The following is a 17,167-nucleotide window of genomic DNA, read 5'->3' on the forward strand; positions in this document are numbered from 1 at the left end:
TTTAAAATGCAGTGAGATTAGGTAAGGAAGATCTACTTATTGTGCATTTAAAAGCAAGTAAAACAAGAAGTTTGAATCAACTTGCTAAAGATACAGTTATTTACCTGGCAGAAAATGGAGGGGTGGGAAAGCACTTGAGATTATGTGACAGAGGAATAAGTGACTTCATGCTAGTTGAATTGTAGTCATACAAGAGCAGCTTTTGCCAAAGTCTGTAAAGACAGGTATGTTAGTTAAAGCACAGTATGGTATCACCTTTCTGCTCACTAGGTCAGGAGTGGTGCCCAGCTCATTCCCAGTAAAGTAGAAGGAAGTTGCTAAACCAATTGACCAGCTCAGGATGGGGAGAAGGGGCACATCTGTTTTCCTTTTGGTGTTGTTGATCTCTGCTGTGAACTGTGTCCCTCTTGATCAAATGAAGGTCAGTGCAGAACACAAAGTAAAACTTTGAGCATCAGCTCCATAAAAGATGAAGAGGAGACAAACCATTTTAGGGAAGAGTCATCTGCTTCAGTTAAAGGAAGGCCTTATCATGTATTTCATTCATATTAAAATAAATCAATAAGTTGTTTTAAATGTGAGCCTGCAAGGCTTTGGTTACCTTTTGAAATAATCTCCTAGACTCTATATTTGAGACATAACCTCTCAAAAACTCCACTCAGGAGACCTTTGATCAGGCCTTTGCAATGGTGTTCTGCAGAACCACAGATGGTCAGTGAGCAAGGGCAAGGGAGGGAATTCTGTATTGATAATATACCAGATGTTTGGTATATTATTTTTCAGACTTGTTTATACATTAGTTTGTCCAGTGACAGTAATCTCTAGTTTAGCTTCCCTTGCTGTTGTCTCAAAATGTCTCTACCCTACTCCAATCTAAGGTTTCAAACCACCTTATATGCATGAGCCTATATACCTTCTATACTCCACAGCACTCATGACTGGTGTGTGTGTGTGTGTCTGTCCCCTGTGCCTAACACTGTGCTCACCATTCTCCTCAGGAGCACTCCCATCTGCTCCATGCTGCTCTCTTTCCTTTCCCTTTAAGATGAGTAGCTGAGGAACAGAATCAAGTTAAATTCAGATTAGCCATCTCAAATTTCAGCTGGAAATCTCTTCTTTCTGTTTCAGACAGAAAAGTGGTGTGCCCTCCTTTTTTTTTTTTTCTATATCTAAGACAAGAAATATTGTCTGCCAGCAAAACACGTCTTGTTAAGATTAAAAAACCTCAACGAAGCCCTTCAGCATATGTTGAGGACATATGAACATGGTGTCTTGCATATGTAAGGGAGACATTTGTCAATATCTCTTGATAAGGCCTTGAGCTAAGGTATAATTTATTTTGGTTAGCATTTAACTCTGTAGCACTCCCTGACATGCTCTTAGAAAAATAAGAATGACTTACTAATAAAATGTGCCAGTGTATCTATAGCTACAGAAAGTGCTTCTCCCAGCCCAGCACATAATTGCCTTGGAAAATAATTGCTAAAACATTCATAGCAAATACAGATCTGGCGATAAAACTTGCAACTAACAGCCAAACTTATATGTAGTCTCTTTCTGATTATTAGTATGACTGCTTCAAAATGACTGCAAAGAAAAATTGAGTGCAGCTCCTTTCCTTTTTCATCCTTTGCCAGAAGTCAAGAAGATGCATGAATCCTGTGCATAACTGCTTACTTTTTTCAACTAGGAATTATAATTTTGTATATTCTTCAAGGTAGCAGAAAAAAATTAAATTTCTATTCTGCAAGCTAAGGATGATTAAAAAGAACTGCTTGAAATACATTTTCATCCATTATTAGACTTTTCTTGACTACTAGTAGTAAAGACACTGGTTTCAGCTCCCTCAGCACATCAGTTGCTATTGAGAGAACTTAGAGGAAACTTTCCTTTGATATCCCAATATGTCCTCCAGCAAAACTGTGCAGCAGATTTAATGCTCCTAGTTTTGTCTGTGCTGCATCACAGAGGTTGGTTTTGTGGTACCTTTGAACCATAGTTGTTATACCAGAAGCCATAAACTGAGACCAATGGACAGCTTAGATTGTGCTGAAGCAGTTTAATCTATTAAAAAGCCAAACAATGTCTTAGAGCAAGGCACTGAGGTGTCCTGATCTGACACACAACCTGAAAGCACCAGAATTTTTTATCTTTCAGGCATCTGGCTTTGATTCTCTGTATTAGTTTCTCTAGTCCAATTCTGAAAACTATCCTATGCCATGAACGTGGAAAATGCACATAACCTTGCCTCTCTGCATATGGCTGAGGTCCCTTTGACAGTGTGAAGTGTGGACTTCTTGACAGTGGCAGGCATGTTTTTTCCCATTGGCAGATGTGGCTATGAAGAGGTTCAATCACCAGTAAATATCTGTGCCCCCCCAAAACATTCGTGGATATAGCAGAATTAGCAGGGGTTCCTGTGGATCTGAGGAACTGAGAAATAATTACCTAAACTGATTTCCTACCCCATTCCTGTAACAGCTGTATAGTTACCATAGCAATGAAAATGTTGCTCAGCATAAGAGAGAAATTAGCTGGACTGACAGACCATGCCATGGGTGGTTTGGAACAACACTTAGTTCAGATTCCGTTCACTGGGAATAAAGCCAACAGAACAATGTCACATTAATAAAACAGGAAAATAACAAGACCACAGTATGTCTCAGGTGAATAAATTGTACAGAAAAAGACACAGGATACAATTTTTGTTTGTATTCCATGCACAGTTGTATTTATAATGGCATGCAGCAGTTTTGGCAGTCCAGACAGCTTCCTAAGTGAAAGTGTGTTTGTTTTTATTTCCCCTTTCAAATAGACTGGTATCATGGCACTGTTTGCAAATAAATTTTATGTACGCAAGGGAGAATGAGTGTGAAGCAAATTCAGAATTTGTATCTTGTTAGGCTGTGTACAGTGAGACCCAAAGACAGTGGAATTTTACTCAGTAAATAATAAATATATAATTTTTTTAATTAATGAGTGTTATATAAGTTTTTTAATGCAGTGGAATCTCCTCTTGGTAAAGCTCTTAATCAAATTCTAAGCATGTCAACAATGCTTGTGAATTGTGTATTGGGATGCTCACACAATCTGAACACTTGAAAAAGGACCTGACAGATCAGGACCCCAAGAAATGGGGTTGTCTGGAAGTGTCTCTTAATTTGTGCTGCTTGACAGGAGAGCGGGATAAATCCATCACTCAGCTACAGGGGTTGCTTCTTTACTGTTACACATTGGAGGTGACCCTTTCTGCAACTGCAGAAAGAACTCTTGTGTAGATTGGGGCTCTGCACATGCAGCTCAATGCATGGATGAAGCAGGGTCACTGTCACTCTGATGGGGTTTTCTGACCTTGCTGATCTTCTGTGAGGGCACAGCATCAGCAGGATGTTCCTGTTTCATCCTCTGTCCTAACCTTCTGCTCTCATCTCAGATTTAAATCTAGATTCAAAATTCAGTATAGTGAGGGTGCTTCAGTCTTGTCGTATTTCTCTTATCAAATTAGCTACTTGTTCCCACAAAATGGAAAACTGCTGGCCATCCCTTGCCCAGCAATGGCTGGGGAGCTTTGCCAGGATGCCAAGAATATAAACACATGCAGGGAACCACTGGTTTAGCCTCCTTCTGTGTTCCCTACTCATGCAGGGTGGGACCTACATCTTGCCAGTGAAGTAGCACAAACACCTTGGGAGCCAAGCGCGAGTCAAAGGTTGCAGTAGAAGTAGGATGGGGGGTCTTTTGGGAGGTGCATCCTCAAAGGCAGGACAGTTGTAGAGAAGGTCTTTCTCTGGGACTTGTATAAGAGTTCTCCCATTAGCCCAAAGGAGATAGGTACCACTCAGCAAAGCTGCCTGTCCTGTTTCTGCTGGAAACAAACATTTCTCAATACTTCTGCGGAGCAGCTGTTACTGTGCTCACCGCTCTGCATGGTGGAAGGTAGGCATCACACCCTTGGAAAAGCAAATCTGGCTTAGCCTATTTCTATGTCCACTACTCATCCATCCCTTTGGAACTTAAAGATGTTCCTGATCATAAGGTTTAGTGACTGAGCTCTTCTTTCCAGCCTAGGTTTTTGTGTTGCAAAGTGCTGAAAATAATTTTAGCAGTAGTTTTGTCACCAGCAACTAGAGTGTGAACTCCTAGGCACTGAAAAAAACCCACTTCTGGCTGATCCTGTGACAGTGCCTATTTTAGTACACAATTGACTGTATAGATGTCTGTGCTGGGACTGAACGTACTGCCTAGCTTGGGTGGTTGTTAAAACTGGAATGAAACAACAATAAGAACAGCAGTTCTTTATCTGAAGTTGACTTGGGCTCTTCAGTATCTGCCACTTATCAAAATGTTGACTTGAAAATAGTGCCTGCTGTCTTTTACTAACTTGGGATGATTTAATGTGTTGGTGGAAGTGAAGGGCAGCAAACACTTTATTCCTTCTCTTTTCGTCACCTCAGCCTTTACTGAAGAGAAGAAATGGCAGCATAATAGAGAAGCACAAATGTTGAGGAGAACATGAACTTGACACAACCAGCAATTTCAGAATGCCTCAGAGCATTCCTTGAAAAAATGCCAAGAACCAAAGAAATCAGACAAGCTAAATGTAAATGTTTTGACCAGTGAGTGTTATTTTACTGACATGTTCATAAGGGTGAGCATGTCAGTAGAATAACTGACACATTTAGAGATGGGAGTGTGATGGCTAAAGAAGTGCTTGAAAAAGAAAATGAAACCAGCATGAAATTCTGTTATGCGCCTGCAGAAATCCAGGGGTGATGCCAAGGTGCAAAGTGTTACCTTTTTTTTCCTTTGGTTTCAGCGAGCCCAAGGTCAGGCCCTGAATGCACATTCTCCTGCTGTCATCTGGGCTTGCAGGGGATGAACATAAGCAGTAAATGTCTTCTCCTTCCTCGCTTCGTACTGGGGAAAAAAGGTTTGGCACAGACAGAATTTAATCAAAGTGCTAATTTTTTTCAGATCACCCCTGCTTCTTCTGTAAACATAGTAGTTTTTTCAAGTCTATATTGCTGCTAAAAACAAATCCTGAAACTGTTTTTTAATAACATCTGCGTCATCTGTGAAAATAATCTGTTATGCATTGCAGAGGTATAATTACCACAAGTCACTGTCAGAATTGCATAATTTAAGTCCTTTATCCCTTTCTTCTGTGGAAGAAAAGGAACTAATTATTGTAAGGATTCCCATTATTTAGGAAGAGCAAGATTCTAAAAAGAATTTAATTTCTTTGGTGACGAGTGACTTGTCTCATCCCAAGGAGCACTGCAAGGCTTGTCTTGGGAACCCCAGGGAGATGTGGGTGTGAGGCCTTTGTTTCAGCTGTTGTGTTAGCTAAGTACAGGGATCTGAATGTATATGCTTAATTTGCAGGAGAAAATCTCTGTGCACAACACCTTCTAAAGCTGAGTCTCTGATAGTACTCTGAGATGAGAGTAAACCATGTCCTCCTGGATCACTGGCAGCCAGTGCTGCTGGTGATGCATGTTTAGGCTGACAGATGGAAGATTTATTTACAAAATATGTCCTATCTTTCCTTCAGACATATTCATGGATATATTATTTTATTGCCACTGCCAAGAAATTCTGATCTGTTTTAAGGACCTGGAAGTCTGTGGTGAGCACCTTGTGTGTCCTGCCTGCATGATCATTGGCCTCTTTGTCTCTGCAAGGATTCAAACCATCTTTATTTTGCCTAACATCTAAATTTCCTGGCAAGCTGTCTTATTCCAATTACTGTCTGTCTTTTATGCTTCTCACTCTTGGTAAGCTACTTTACATAACAGCAAATGTGTCAAGACTTGTTTACTCTGTCCTTTGCTTCTACAGACTACCATCAAAAATTTATCCTGGCACTATGGACCTATCCTGTCTGTGCAAGTCTATTCTGGTTTGAAAGCAAAACCAGTGAAAGACTCCAAGACAGAAATACAGTTTATTGGGAAAAGGGAAAATAGACAAAATACATGCAATGATACAAAAGGAAGACCACCGACAAAGTCAGAACACAACCTGACACCCCTTTGGCCAGCGTGTTGGTCACAGTCCAAATTGGAGTGGCTGCAGTCCTCTTGGAGTGGCAGATGTGTTTTCTGTTTGATCAGTGGTCCTGTAGAAAAGGTCAGTCCAGTGGAAAACCCCAGCTGTGTCCTCTTGGAAACCTGTGGGAAGGCTGCTTCTCTGTCTAGAAATCCCAGGATATATCTAGGTGGGAATGCTTAGCTCCTCCCCTCTGGGCAGAGCATCTCACAATGGGCTGTTGGCATTCTGAGTCACTCCCTGAGCCCTTGATCACCTGTTAAACAGAACTTGCTCCTGGAGAATGTTATCTCTGAGTCATGTGGCAAGACATTGATGGGCCCATTAACAGGAGATAAGGAAAACTGCCCAGAGGGCAACTGCTACACAGATGGCGCTAGAAAACATCTTGCCTTTCAATCTAGGACAAAGTCACTTTCTGAAATACCTGGTAAAACAAATTACTTGGCTGCTATTGCCATTAGTTATGTTAAAAAAAACCCACCAGCTTGACATTTCAATTGTTATTTTATCTGCTATGCAGCACGATAGCACAATGCGCTTTTAAACCATACTCTGTAAGGTTGGCACTGAAGAATGGCGTTGTCAAGAAGTTACCTTTTAGCTATCTTTTTTGTCCTCTTTAGACATGAGATATTTTTTCCAAAGTGATCATTGTCCTATAGTGTGGAATACTTGAAGTGTCTTCATTGAGTCTTGCTGAGCTGGAGCTCATTGTTCTGTCAGTCTGGTCCTCAGCAAGCCTTCAGTGACAAGGTGAACCTTAGCTTGGGGTAGATACTCAACAGTCACGGTTTTCCCAGAATTTACTGCTAATTTACTTAAGTTTTCCCAGAACTTATTGCGTCTGATTTCCATGTTCCCTTCCCAGCTTCATCTTAACAATCTTCTCCAGAGTGAAAAAGAGTAAGTACAAAACAGACCAGTCTGGATGGGAGGTGAGATGTGTGCAAGAAAAGGCTGAAGAAGTGAAAATGTGCCAAGACACAGCTTTTTATCAGCTGGTTTTATATAGAATCATAGAATGGTTTGCACTGGAAGGAGCCTTAAAGATCATCTAGTTCCACACTCCCATCAAGGCTTTTCTTTTTTGTTGTGAGTTGTATCCTGTAGTTATTTCTGACACTTATGAATCTGACATTCCTTATATGTTAGGCAGTACCCAAACACTGTCCATTATGTTGGTTGATAAATAATCAAATTCAGCAAGCAGATGTGCACAAGTGCTGTTTGCTGTTAAAGTGGATAGAAAATCTTTGTGTATCGTTCTAATAACTGAAAAACCTAAGCTTGGGATGGGGAAGTTGCAAGCTGTACAACCTACCCTATTCCTTTTTAAGTTATGGCATCCATAAGAGTAGGGCTCATCTACACGTAAATCTAGTATTTACATCTAGTATTTACATCTCCGCTTTTGGGAGAGTAAGATTTGAACTTAAACACTTCAGGAATTGCACAGCAATGTAATTTGCTTGCTATCACATGGTGTAATGAGCCTAAATTTTTCCTTCAGCTTCTGATTATGAGTGTCTCAAAACTGGGACAATCCTCGTCAAACCTGCTGTAGGAAATGCAATTTCTTGCACTCCAGGTGTTTGTTTTTTCAGTGACTGCCATTGTTGATCTGCCTTCAAACAAAAGCATCATTGAACAGGAAAGTGTTCTACCATTATCTGTAGTGGGGGTGACAGAAAAGTGAGATCCATGATTCACTTTCCTTGACTACCAAGAAATCAAGTGTAGGATGTTCAGCTCACTCCTGCTTATAGTCAGGGGGAGAAGGGGGTCCTACAGTGGATGTGTCAATTGCAGAGAGAGATGTTTCCACTCAGCAATGATTCCCATCTTTCCCTCCACTTTCCCTGATCCTGGCTGGAATGCTCTTTGTTGTCTTCATAGCAGCTTATATGGTGCTTTTCTTGGGTTTGTGACCACAAAGTGGTGATAACAGAGTGATATTTTAGCTATAGATGAACAGTGTCTGCACAGCATCAAGGCCTTGGTTTCTCACTCTTCATGTCCACCCCCATCAGGGAATAGATTGAGGGTGGGGAGGGAGCAACCAGGCAGATGTCCCAAACTAAGCAAAAGGATATCCCATGCCATATAATATCATGCTCAACAACGAAATGCACAGAAGGGTATTTAAGGAAATGAGCCATCTTTCTTTTTTGCTCATGGCTGGCATCAGTCCACTCGTGGGAGGTGGTGATTGTTTTGGTTTGATTTGGTTCAGTTTATTTTCTTTCTTCTTTCACTTCTCCTTTGCTTATTAAACAATTTTTATCTTGCTTTTGCTCTTTCTTTCCTCTTCCCCTGCTCCACTGTGGGTCGGAGTGGGATGCAAATGAGCAGTTGTGTGGTGCTCAGTTGCCTGCCAGGTTAACCCACAACATTTCTGCATTGAGAAGACAGCTCCACTTCCAGTCAAGCTGTGTGAATTTCTGAAGCCTTGGTTGGAATAGTAATTGTTAGCATGTTTATATATAGCAGGTCTGTGAAGCCACTAAAGCAAAGCAGCTCTTATAGGATAGATGTTAACAGTGAATACAGTAATCAGCTCTCTTTGGTGAAAGTCAGAGAGCTTCTGAAGATACACAGGCAGGAGCATCTGGAAACATATGCAGTAGTCTCGGTCTTCTCTGCAGCTGCAAACAACAACTTGCAAAGCCCTGGTTGCCTTCTAGTGCTGCTTGGGGATGACCAGTCTAGCCATGCCAATATGTAGCCAAACCCATGCATCAGCAAGAAATAATGGTCTCAAGAACCAGCAGCATTTGACTCATGGTTTTTCAAGTGCCATCTGGCTTGGGTTTCTGGCTTAGCCATGGACTGCTTGGGTAAGGCCTTTCAAATCTCTGTCATGGCTCCGTGTGATCTCCTTCAGTACTGTGGCAGTGGGAGAGTGTTACAGAAAAGCTTATTATCAGGCTCAAATAGTGATACACACAAGTAGCTTTCTCCTGTGTTTTGAAGCTGACTTGCCCAAATTGAAAGATGATAGAGAATGAAGGATGAAGAATGAAGCATGATATAAAGCTCTTTGTATCTTTTCCCCTGTACAATGATAAATGTTCTTCCTATGGTTTCATTTTTAATTAAAGCAATTTAAACCCATTGTGCTTTCTCTGCACCTTTATTTAATTTTTAGCCTCTTGGCATTTTCCTTTCACTCTTCTTAAAAATTTGTTATGATTTTTCCTGTCTGATTAAATTAACTTAGGACTCTACTTGTCACTTGTTTATTGTCTGACTCCCTAGCTCCCTTCACTCTCCTACTGTTTAATACTTAGTACACATCGTATTTCTCAGCTTTAGCAATCCTTATTACATCTTCTGTGGCTGTTGTCCAGTATTTTGTTGTGAGTAGTTTTCATGACATAAATTCTTCCCATTGTTATCCATCAACATTGGAAAGCTTCAAGTTAGCTTCTCAGCAAGGATTGTGCCACCAGTCCTGCAATTTTCAGTACTCTAGCTAGTAGCACTGTGAGTAGCTCAGCCACCAATTTTTTTTTTCCCTGATACCAATTGTAAGTTTTTAATAATCTGAGAGAGGTGTTTTTAACCATGAGGTTGTGCTGGTATCTCCAATCTTATGTTCTCCTGACATACTTTGCTTTTGTGCCCTTGTTGCTTCTGTGAAGATGGTAAGAAAATTGAGTTAAATTAGATTTTATTCCTGTAACTGACTTGTTGGTTGTTTTTTTTCCCTCCTGGAGAGTCATAGAAATATCTGAAACCAAACAATATAGCATAGTGGCAGGATACTCCATCAACAATTTACTAGAATATACTATCTCACTGCTCATGATGGAGGATTTAATCCTAGTGATAAAGGTAAGAGCTGGGAACAAGCTTTTTAGCGCATTTTTGTATTTCCCCCTCAGGACTGATAGCTGGGGTGTTTTCCCTGGACACAAAGTATGAATATATCTTATACTTTGTGTTTCTCAAATCTTCTTTTGGGCATCTTGCTATAACATCTCCCCCTCCCATTTAACCTCTATCTGCTTCAGGACAGGGCTGCCCCATAGACTTGTTCACTGCTTCCTACTATGAAATGTCAAGATCTGGAACTACTGCCAAAGGCTGTGTTAAAGAAAAAAAAAAAAAAAGAAAGAAAGAAAGAAAATTACGAACTAAAGTTCCTCAGCTTTGGAGTTTCTTAGCTCCCTTGTATGTCAAGGCTTTTTTCCTGGATGTTACAATCATAGAAACATAGAACAGTTTGGGTTGGAAATGACCTTTAAATGCCATCTTGTCCAACTCCTCTGCAGTGAGCAGGGACATCTTCAACTTGCTCAGACCCCATCCAATCTGGCCTTGAAATTTTTCAGGGTTTTACCACCCTCATTATAAAAAACTTCTAAATTAGATATAAGGACTGTTGTATCCTACAACCTCAGAGGACCTCTGTCACTTTTCATAATCATAATGGACTTATCAAATATATACAAAAACTTGCTTACTAGGAACTTAATTTACAAGAAAGATATATGGATATTATAAGTTTCATTTTCATTCTCTCCCTGTAATCCAAAAATTGTTCTTGAAGACAAGAAAAGCAGCAAGAAGTTAATAATCAGCTCTTGTGGAGAGAAGCACTGCAGCATTAATTGTGTCTCTCATGGAGAGGTTTCAGGCATATCACTTCCACTCACACTGATCATAAAACCAGCACTGCAAATTGTTTCACATTTATATCATTATCAAGCTGATGCCAATTTATGACTGTTATATTCTTTTTAAATACTAAAATCTTATTTTGTTTTGACCTATGCAAAAAAGCCTATTAGTTTCATTACGAGGTGTATAGTACGATTCCAAAAAGCTGCCTATTATTTACATTACTGAGCTGTTAGAACCTCACTCCATTCTCAAACACCACCCTAGTAAGAGGACTAGCATATCAGGCCTATTGTCACTGAAGGGCTTTATCATATTTGACAGTTTAAACATACCTGGTGTTCTAATTTTAGCTTAACTTTCTAAACCATTTGCTTGACTACAGCATGTTCTTGTAGCAGCTTTGTTTTGCTCTTTCTGGGAATACTTGTGCCATGTGTTTGCCCAGACTACCCAGAGGGCTGAATGCTGCTGGAAGCTGGTGGCACTCACCTCTGCCCTTTTTTCTGTCCCACTGAGTTTCATTTCAGAACAAGTTGTCAGTGGGGATTTCAGGAAGAGTGTGGACTTTGAAACACACTGTGGCTTGGGTTAGGCCTGGCAGAGTCATTAGACTGTTTTTGATCAAAGGGAGCTGAAGGGAGTTGGTTTAAAGAGAGTTGTCTAAGAAAGATTTTGGATGGATACCAAAAACTTTTACTGAGTACAAACTTATAAATTCCATACTCACACAGCCTCTGACCCGACTCTCACCGAAGCAAGGCTGCATGCTCCCTATCAGTGCTGTAGAGAAAAACTTTACCAAACTGTTGGAAGCAACAACTGCCAGACCCTCAGGGAAGGAAGACCTGCAGGTTAGCAAGTTCAGCCTTTCCAATTTACTAGCAAGCCCTTTATGATGGGGGCAGCCTCATTTAAAGGAATGAATATAGCTCACCTAGTTGCTGGTGAAAAGTTCTGACCTTCTGTCCTTGTGCTGGCCAGAAGGATTCCTGTATCGATCATCCTTGCTCTCCACGCTCTCCAGCCACAGAGATTATTTGGCCTCTGGAGCACTTTAAGTCTGATCATGCAGAAGATGAAGGAGCCTGTGATCTTTTCGCTGACACAGGAGGCAGCTCAAACAACCCTGTTGAACTCAAGAGCCAGATTTGAAATCTTCAAATCTAGACTCTAAAGTCTAGAGACCTCTGGATGAAAGGTATTTTGCTATACAAATAGCATGTACTTAAATATTAACAGCTATTTCCAAGCTCTGTCCTAGTCCAGGCAGAAAGAATACTTCTTTGAAGAAATATAGCTTACAAAGATTAGATGCTAAAAATCCTGATTTTAGTGCAAGGATATCTTGCTTTATCAAGGGAAACTTTTCAAAGCTGAAGATGGCTAAAAGCCAGTTACATGCAGACTTCAGGGAGCTGTGGTTTTATATAAGCTGTGTGTGCAAAATGAATTTTTTAAAACAGCAAACCCTTTAAAGAGGTAAATTTTCACTGGTGGTTGAGAGACATTTTAAAGTGATGTTTACTACTTAAAGTGTCTGACAGAAATGGAAACTTAAATTTTTAAGAGCCTCTGCTGACCTCCTTTTGGGAAGAAGGGAGGCAATTTCTTCCCACCAAAAATCTTTTTTTTACGTATAGATGGTGGGTCACTCTAGATTGTGTATTTCTTTCATAAACTCACCAGTGGTGTTGCTATGTGACATATATATAACCAGGGGTTGTTCCTATAACAAAATAATGTCTATTTAAAGAAGGAACATCCCTCTTAAATGAATGTGGTCATTACAATGAGTGTTCAGTATCTGAGCTTGTTATGTTGGGCTGTAGCTGTATTTGTAGAAGTGGGTATGTTGGTCTATGAATTTTGAAGAAACCAAACTGCTGCTGTGCCATAGCACAGAGCAAACACCTCCTTACAGTCATAATGTCAGTGTTTTCAGAGAAGTGCTCCTTTCACCTCTCTCATGGCCCTCAAAGTGTTTACCTTAACCAGAACAGTCTGGCAAGCATAGTTCATAACTGTGCTGCATACTGAAAACCACAGACTGAAGAATGTTGGCTTCTGCCTACTTCCCATCCTTGATTTATCCTTTACAGATCTATTCTGTAAGAAGTAAACTACTTCTCTCTCCTTTTTTGGAGCTACCAACCTTAGAGCTCTATGTCTCTCTAATATCAGCCTCTGTTTTACAGCTTGCAGTCACATATTCTTTCAAACCACTTACAGATTAACATAAATCAAGTTAAAACCTCATTCAAATTGCACTTGGCTTTGAGGATGTAGCTTCTCCTTCAGACCAGAAGAAGGACTGTGTGCATGTTAGCCTGCCTGTCTGGTTATATTAATTTCTCCAGGTTTATCTAATAAAAGAAACTGTCTCTCTGCAAACAATGCCTCAAAGAAAGCACACTTCTGGCAGAAGGCAATCCTCAGTATCAGTATCCTCCTCTATTATGGAGGAGGCAGCAGGAAGGAAAATACTACAAATTCTAGGCTAGTTTGGAGCTTCACAACCTGCCCTAAGGGTTCAGCATAAGACAACAGCCTTTGTAAAGGACCAGAGAATGAATATCTGAACATCCTGTCTCTCATATCTAAGGAAACGTGGAATTGTATTCATGTCCTGCCTTTGCACTCTCCAGCTGTCTGATCACATCCCATTTTTCCCTGCAGGGGAGAATGGCCCACTCACAGGCCCATTTGAGCTAAGACTTGAACTACAAGGAGGAGAACATGTACTGAGCAGGGCAGTATGTGCACTAAAGCCTATTACAACCTAGACATCTGAGTCACTACCTGCAAGGCACACCAATATTAATATGCTTGGCAGGTCATCCCTGCCTAGAGAAGGGCATAAATCTGTGAAACAGAACAGATGAGCTGCAAAGAGAGCTGCCCTTGCTAGGAAGCCTGGGGATACTTGCAGTGAAATGCTTCCTTTCTTCTAGTCTCAGATCAGCCAGTTCCTTACAGACAACTTCAGGACAACTGAATTTCAGTGCAAGGGTCTGTGAGGACTCGTGATCCTGATGTCTGAAGACATAATGGAACGTAGGCTTCCTCCTTTCCTTGTTTCCTTTCTATGGAAAGACACAACTACCTTGGCTTCCACTGCAGAAGTGGTCTTCTGCACAGCACATCAAAATCTGGGCAGTAAAAGAAAACTAGGTTTACCTGTTTCTCAGACTCCAAAATAAAGCAAACATAACCTGGAGGAGCTTTGGGCAGTAAGGACTCATGATTTCCAGCAGTTGACATGGCTTACCAATTTCAGTGGGTGAACATGGCTTTCTGGTAAGGCTTTGTGTGATGGAGCTTCTCAAATCTCAGTGATATGGAGCATATTTCTGTTTTATTACTTACTAATGCTGGGCTTGGCAGGCACTGCAGGTTATTTTGCTAAATTATGACAGAACTGTCATCTGCAGTATAAACTCGGATATAATGCCTGTGACTCATGAGTAGTTTTGTTGGAATAAAGCTGCTTCATATAGAACACAATATTTAGAAAACAATGCCTGGAATTTATCAGAACGAAGGCTGCCTGTCCCTCTTTCCCTGAACCAGAAACCTTTGAGGGTTTTTTTCCCCTCTACTCAGAGAAATAGGAGCTGTTCCAGGAACAAGACTCTTCATGAAATAGGGTGTAATATGACATCTCAAAATAATTTATTCTGTGATCAAAACACCAAGGAAAAACAATGCTGTGCTAAGGCATTACCAAAAGGACCAAATGAGAGGATCTGTACAGGAACAACCTAGATAGGTTGCCACAGGTGGAAAAATAGCATAAAGTTTGGCACAGGACAAATCAAATAAATTAAACCAGAGACTGCAAGCACTGTGGGCAACTTATTCTTTCTTTTCAGAACTTAATGTTTCTAGGAGGTAACTGTAAGTGTTGGGGAAGTTGGGACAATTTTCCAAGAATCTGATTACTGATATTTGCTGGCTGTCAGAGAAACTGTTTGTTTTAAGCCCCAAGAGTAAAGAGGTGAGCTTATTCAAAGCCTATCACCTAGTACTTTTAGGGGAACTAGGATATATCTAACAAGTGTAAATCAGTTTTCAAATTAGATTACAACTTTGGCTCATAAAAATAATTGCAAGTTACATGTAATATCTGCACCATATTTGGAGAACAGAATTAATTGCCTTAAAATGCAAGGAAGAACATATCAAATGTGGTGCTGATTCAGATTTTAAACAGCTATCAGTGGAAAGGTGGCAGAGTCATGAACTGACCTGGCTTTTTTAGTATATGGTTAAAAAGCATTTTGGAACATGGAGTCTGAAGAGAGAGGAACACAGACTGCAGGTCACACACAAAGAAAAAGGGAGCATCTGCTAGAGATTTATGATTCTGGAGATGTTTCTGAGGACAAAACTAGCAGTTAAGGACTTAACTGCTGTTATGGAGTGGTTATGTTTGCTTTACATCCCACTGAAAATAGGAATATGCAGGATCATTAGAGTTGATGTTCACCTTTTGTGTGGCTGGTGCTGGAATAATGTCTAAGTTCTGATCTATCTTCATTGAAAAATGAAAATGGAGTACTAAAAGGAAAAAAGGGATGCCGTGTGCAAGGCTATGGACCTTGTGTCAAGGATGGTAATTATAGTTACCCAGTCACCATTAGAATATACCAAGAAACACCTCACAGAAATGGTGCTAAGAGCTTTAAACTCCATCAGGAAAGGAAAAAGCATTTTCAGTAGTTGAGCATAAGAGCAGTGGAAGATGCTTCGATGGAGGAAGGTGGATTCTCTATGGCTACTATGGGCAAGGAGGGAGCCTCAGAAGCTATTCCACTGGCACAACATGCCATATCCCCATAGTTTTTCTGCAGCCTCCACTTGATATTGATTCCACCTTAAAATTATTGCTTGTGAAAGTGATATCACTATAAGATATGAACACAATGTGTGAATAATCCACTTTTAATTAATTATTTATATCTGTAGATTTTCATCTAACTTGAAGGGGTGGCTTCTGTTAAAATTTCACTCTGCATTCATAAATGTTTTAGTCTTAGCTTCTGATTTAGTTTCATCTTGAAAGGTGTATAAAATATGCTTTCCATTAAAATATTATTTATTTTAAAACATGACAAACAGGAATTCGAGTTTGGAGAAAAATCAGAATTAATTTTTGACAACTTTAAACCCTGAATTTGTAAGTACAATTGTCTATCAACAATACTATTGAAAGTCAGCTTTGGCAGCTGGTTTGTAGATCTACAGCCTTGAAAAGTTTTTTTTGCGAGTGTAGTACAGAAAAATGATAAAATTTCAGAAACTTGTTTCTTTATATCATTTTTTAAACGTGTATTTGCAACCATATAGCTTTATTCTTATAACATTGTCATAATTGTTGTAAGTCGTGCAGGAAAGCTCTTCTCTTTCTTTCTGTTTAAACCACTACTGATATGGAAGGAATTCAGAGGTTTTAACTCTCTAGTAACGTTCCTTTCAAGACTGTTTTTCTGTTGTTGTTTTGTTGGATTTTGTTTCTTTGTTGTCAGTTCTAAATCAGCTGCAGTGAGAAGTGTTGTTTACTTTCCTTTGCTTTCTAGGTGTCTGCTAAACCCCAGGCAGCTGCTAACTACACAAAAATCTAAAGAACTGGGAAGAGAGAAGGGCTAGTAGAATGAATTTCTGCAGAATTTGTACTCTAATTGTAAATGCAGTTTCTGGCTGTGTGTCACTAAACCCGGGGCTGATGCTGCAGCTGCTGAGCCATAAGAGGGCAGCTGCTGCAGATGAAGCTCCATCCTCATTCTGCTGAGCCACAATATGAATTCCTGTGCTACCTCTCCTCTTCCCTCAGCTGAATTCCTTTGCATTTTAAAAATTCCCACTGCTGTCCCTATTAATAGGAAGAGACAGTAATGATGAGTATAAAGAGTCAGAAAACTAAATGACAGGAGGAATGGAAAAAACATTGTGCTGCACCCTTATCTACACTTGCAGTTGTGCACCTGCAGTTCCATATCTCATCAGGCATGAATACTGTGTTTCTTCTGCTGCAATCTCAGCTGCATTGCTATTACTGAACAGCGATTAATTCACTAATTAAGTCACTAATAAGAACTGTTAGAAACAAAATTTTGAATCTTTAGAAAAATGCTACTATTCTGATTCATTAGTCTGTGGTTTGTTTTTGGTTTCTTTGCATTTGGTATAAAAGCTCTAAAATATTTTCTTACAGGATGCAGCAGATATGTGTTGGAAGTGGAGTATTGGCTAATGAGGCTTCCTCTTTTTAGAGATAATTTGAACACTAATTATTTTTAAGACTCAGAAAAATGAGCAAAAGCCTGAGTAATTCTGCCTTTTCAACAGCAGTGCAAATAGCAGGATATGGGAAGTTCCTGACTTGCCATTGTGCTTACTCACATTTCTGATTACAATCATGAACATGCATAAGCATCAGTTGTGTGTTTTTGAGATGAAGTTGACAGTATTTATAGCTTTTATG

Source organism: Taeniopygia guttata, chromosome 3, assembly GCF_048771995.1.
Source record: "Taeniopygia guttata chromosome 3, bTaeGut7.mat, whole genome shotgun sequence".
NCBI lineage: Eukaryota > Metazoa > Chordata > Aves > Passeriformes > Estrildidae > Taeniopygia > Taeniopygia guttata.